The sequence below is a fragment of the Macrobrachium nipponense genome, chromosome 38, assembly GCF_015104395.2.
Source record: "Macrobrachium nipponense isolate FS-2020 chromosome 38, ASM1510439v2, whole genome shotgun sequence".
Lineage (NCBI taxonomy): Eukaryota > Metazoa > Arthropoda > Malacostraca > Decapoda > Palaemonidae > Macrobrachium > Macrobrachium nipponense.
The window spans coordinates 49,555,937-49,560,936 of NC_061098.1; positions in this window are offsets into that span (position 1 = coordinate 49,555,937).

The following is a 5,000-nucleotide window of genomic DNA, read 5'->3' on the forward strand; positions in this document are numbered from 1 at the left end:
CTCGTGCGTGTATCCAACACCCGCCCGTCGCTAAAACTGTAGATTCGACGTTTTCTACTGAAGTAAACGTGGTCACCACCCCGTTATTCTATGCAAGTGCTACTCGCACCCGCCTCATCGAAGACTGTAGACTCCTGGTTTATCCCAGAAATTATATCGAAGACATCTCATCCTTTTCCAAGGCAGTCCACAAAAATGCCCTTCGTGTGTAGACTTGACTCAATCTCTGGTACTGTAGAACGAAGTCGTCTCCCTTGGCATCCTCACGTAGAGTTGGGAATTCTCCAAAGTCATTGTGTGTCCGTATTTAAAAGGTCTACATGGTCATAAAATAAACTAAAGTCTTGTTTTACCCCACAAATTCGTCCCTAATTAATATATTCAATCTACTAATCAAATATTAGAAAAAGAAAAATTCCTCGCTAAACCAAATAATCTTTACCTACTGAATTCTCACAAATAATCCCATATCTGACAAACACACTATCAAAAGAGAACTCATAAAGCCTAACAGTAAAAACCCCTTTATGGTTTATATAACTAGCCTCCATAAAATATAATGCCGAACACCCCTTCTATCCAACCCACATACATTGACAAATTATATCTTCTATCTAATAGATAAATGCTATTTAGAGCTTAACCCTCATTGCAACATCTCTTCGTAAGAAAAGAAAAAGAAGAGAAAAAATAAATAAATAAATAAATAAAAATAAGATAATACAAAAATAGTAAGTGAACTTTCCCCTCCCCATTACACAGCGCACATAAGAGAAAAGAAAAAGAAAACCATCAGTTGTTTAATCATCTCGGACGACGTTAAGAAAGAAAAAAAACATATATAATTCAACATCTTTTCCCAAAAAGGAATGTGTACCGTTACAGAATCTGCTAGCGCAGCAACCCTATCGACAAGAAAAAAAAATCCCCTTATATGACACGTTCTCGTGAAATGTCATAATCGGCATCTCCGAAAACCGTGCAAATCCCCGAGTAATCAATTCCAAAGGGAAAGTTTGCAACTGGACTCCTTACAGCAACTTCAGCAAAAAAGAAACCCACCTATGAACACGTCAGGTGCTTAGCATTGCAGCATAATCAGACTCGCGACGTAGAAACTCATGATTCTCAAAAAAAAATGATTAGTACTGATCTTCGTAAGCACACTCCCCAAAACCATCTCATTATACATAAACCATCATCTTAATAATAACACCACTCAGGTGACATAAATAATTCCTCTATTTAATTACTGACCCCACGCTAAAAAAAAACCGTCCCGTTTCTTAGCTAAAGCAAACATTTGCCGAAAAATATTAACCCCGAAATCTTACGCCAAAACGCCACAGACTTACATACAATAAGAGAGAAAAACATTCGAAGGAAACAAAGGAGAAGGAAAAAAAATTGCAAAGCCATTCTGTCATCAAATTACAAAAACAGATAACAAGAAAAAAAAAAGGAAAAATGAATGCAATTGCGCGATCATATATTAATTGCCACAACAATTCTTTTCAATTTCGAGGTATGTGTTAGCTTCGACTGACCTGTTCGTTCATTTTAAAACTACACAAACTATTTCCAACTTTTCTCTTCAATGACTTTAAAAGGACCTTCAAACTTCGGGCCTAGTTTGTAATTTAACTCATTTCTCACGTTAAGTTTTAAAAATACCTTATCACCGACATTGATCTTGGGATCAGATGATTTACTAATACTCTTTTGAACCATATCTCTGGTTGGTTGTCTCGAGATTACGGCTAAGACATGCGTGTCTCTCTCTCGCTGTGGATATCAGCGCTTCAACTGTATCCTCCCCCTGGGGAGGCGTAGTTAACAAATCAAATGTGCCTCGCACTGGATAACCAAACAAAGCTTCAAAAGGGGACATTTTAATTGAATCGCTAACCATGGTGTTAATACTATGTCTAACAACGTTAATATATCTGTCCCAATTTCTATCATTACCACCTACCGTTTTTCTGAGCGCTTCGAGCACTTTCCTGTTCGCTCGTTCGCACAACCCATTAGCCTCCGGGTCTGTATGGAATAATTGTTACTTTCTGTATTCCCATGAATTCAGCTAAAAACACTCCAAGGTTTTGTTCACAAATTCCCCTCCCATTGTCTGTTAATAGAAACTTCGGGTGAACCGTATCTGCAACGATACCATTGAAAAATGCTATGGCTACTTCTTCGACCGTTTTATGCTTAAGTGGGAAAATTTCTACTATCCTTGTAAGTTCATCTATTATCACTAGCAAGTACTTGTTCGCGTATCTAGACTCACAAAAATTCCCTAAGACGTCCATATGTATTCTCTGAAAAGGTTTACTCGGTATAGGATACGATCCTAATTTGCATGACGTTGTCCTAGCAGGCATACATGCGTTGCACACCGCATGTACGAAATTTTCCACATCTTTACCCATATTTTTCCAAATGTATTTAGCCCGAACCTCATCATAAGTTTTTTTTTTTTTTCTATTCCCAAGTGAGGACTACCGAACCTGCAATGAACTATATCTAAAACCACTGGAATTAGGACTTTCGGAATTACGATCTGTGTCGTATCTCCTTTACTTTTGCTGGTTCTCAACTTATATTTAATTTTCCTAACCAACAGATTTCCTTCTAACTCCAAACCCGAAAAAGGCAAGCTATAACGTTTCTTGACTAATTCCCCTCTCAGAAATGCTTTCGCATCTGCTAAGACCTCGTCTTCATCTTGCCTTAGCTCTATGAGGGGTATATCCCATTGTATGGCTTCGTTAGTGACCTGCGCGACTTGGAAACCTTCCGCGCGTCATGAAAACTCCTGCTCAAAGCGTCCGCGACAACATTAAATTGCCCTCTATATATTGAGCTTTGCATCAAAATCTCTGATAGTTAGAAACCATCGAGCTCTTTTTGGGAGACAAATCGGGTTTATTAAAAAGATCGAGTAACGGTTTGTGGTCTGTAAGGACTTCTACTTTATTCCCCATCAGTAACATTTTAAAATGAACTAAGCTCGACACTATTGCAAAGGCTTCCTTATCTATGGTGGCCATGGACTTCTCGTTACTGCCCTTTGTCCTGAACTTTCCTGCTATAAAAAGCTATAGGATGAAATTTCCCATCAAACTTTTGCATAAGGCATGCACCTATGCCTTCCTGGCTTGCATCAGTCACTAATGTAAAAGGTTCCTTAAAATCTGGAAACTTCAAAACCGGGGGATTCATTAGCGCATCTTTAAGCTTTTGAAAACTCTCCGCCTGGGATTCCTTCCATTGAAATTGAACGTCTTCCCGCAACACATCAGTTAGGGGAGCTGCTATGTTAGAAAACCCTTTTACGAACCTCCTGAAGAAACCGGCGATACCCAGGAATGACTTAATCTCTTTCTTTGATCTGGGGATGCGAAAAATTCGCTATTGCTTTGACTTTATCGTCATTTACTCTAACCCCTTCCTTAGATATGACGTGACCTAGATATGTGATCTGCTTTTTCAAGAACGAACACTTGGCTAACTTGATTTTCAACCCCGCTAATCTAAGCCTCCTAAGTACTTCTGTAAGGCACTTCCAGGTGTTGCGCGATCGTGTCCGTTGCGATCAGGATTGTCATCCATATACACAAAAACTTTTGCCCAATAACCCGTGCAAAACTGTGTTCACCAACCTGGTAAAAGTCCTCGGACTGCCCGATAAACCGAAAGGCATTCGCGTAAATTCATAGTGTCCCTTGGGCACTGAAAAGGCGGTATATTCCTTGCTACTTCTCGCTGAGAGGACCTGTAAGAAAACCTTGCGCCAAATCAATTGAGCTATAAAATATTATGTCCCCCAATTTCGACAAAAAGATCTGGTATGCACGCAACTGGGTAGCAGTCAGGGATCGTTTTCTCATTTAAACGTCTAAATCGACGCATACACGGACGAACCGTCTTCTTAGGTACCGCTAACAAGGGAAAGTTGTAAGGAGACACACTTGGGTCTAATGATTTCCTTCTTCTTCCCTTGTTCTCTGATTTTGAAAGGTATGCGTATGCAGGAATATAAATAGGTTTTGTGTTGCTCTCCAAATTTACCTTATGCTTTACACATTAGTCAAACCCCAATTTATCACCTTGCAAGGCTACCGTATCCCCCAAATTCCGCCAAGAGCCGCTTATCGCTTCAACGTGTTCGCTATAATCCGCATTAGCCAAATGTTCACTAAATGTTTGTTTACTTGATTGTATTTCTGCTCCGAAAACTCAGGTTTCCCCTCTACGATAGCCACAAAGAACCACTATCGCAGTTCAATCATGGAAAGTACTATATATGTATTTTTCTGGTATCTCCTAACTGTATCATTACAGTTTAATAGCTCCACCCACGTAACCCCATTCTGGATACACTGTTCAACCGATGCCGTGCTAACAACTCCCCTGAGCTTTTCACTGTTTTCAATAAAACACACATCTGTGGGTGGGTTTTCAGTTTCCTTCAATTTGTACTTTTACCATAACCTTTGAACCTGGTAGTAACATAATGTCTTCAAATAAAACACCCTCTATATTTGTGGTTAGTATCTCCCTTGCCACCGCCCATACAAATTACCACCCTCAGTATTATCCCCAGCATTGTTAGTATCAGAAACAACAGCCATATTAGTATCATCACCAGTATGTTAGTATCATGTTACCACTATGAAACTCTGAGAACCCGTAATCATCTCCCAGATCACCAACGTGTGTTTTTAACATTACCTTTCCCCCATAACACTCGTATCACTGCAATTAATACCCGAGCACCTCTCCTCTTTCAATAAACCTCTATGTCCTCCATTCTATTCACTTCCTATATGTATGAGTAATTCATTTCCCGATTGTTATCCCATTAGCACCCGCATGGATCGAAATCTGTGTCTTCTACAAGCAGGATGACCCAACAAGATTTTAATACCTAGGCAATTCCTTTTATTACCAAAAAAGGTTCTGTTAACACTCTGTCACCGAGAGCAACCTTATTT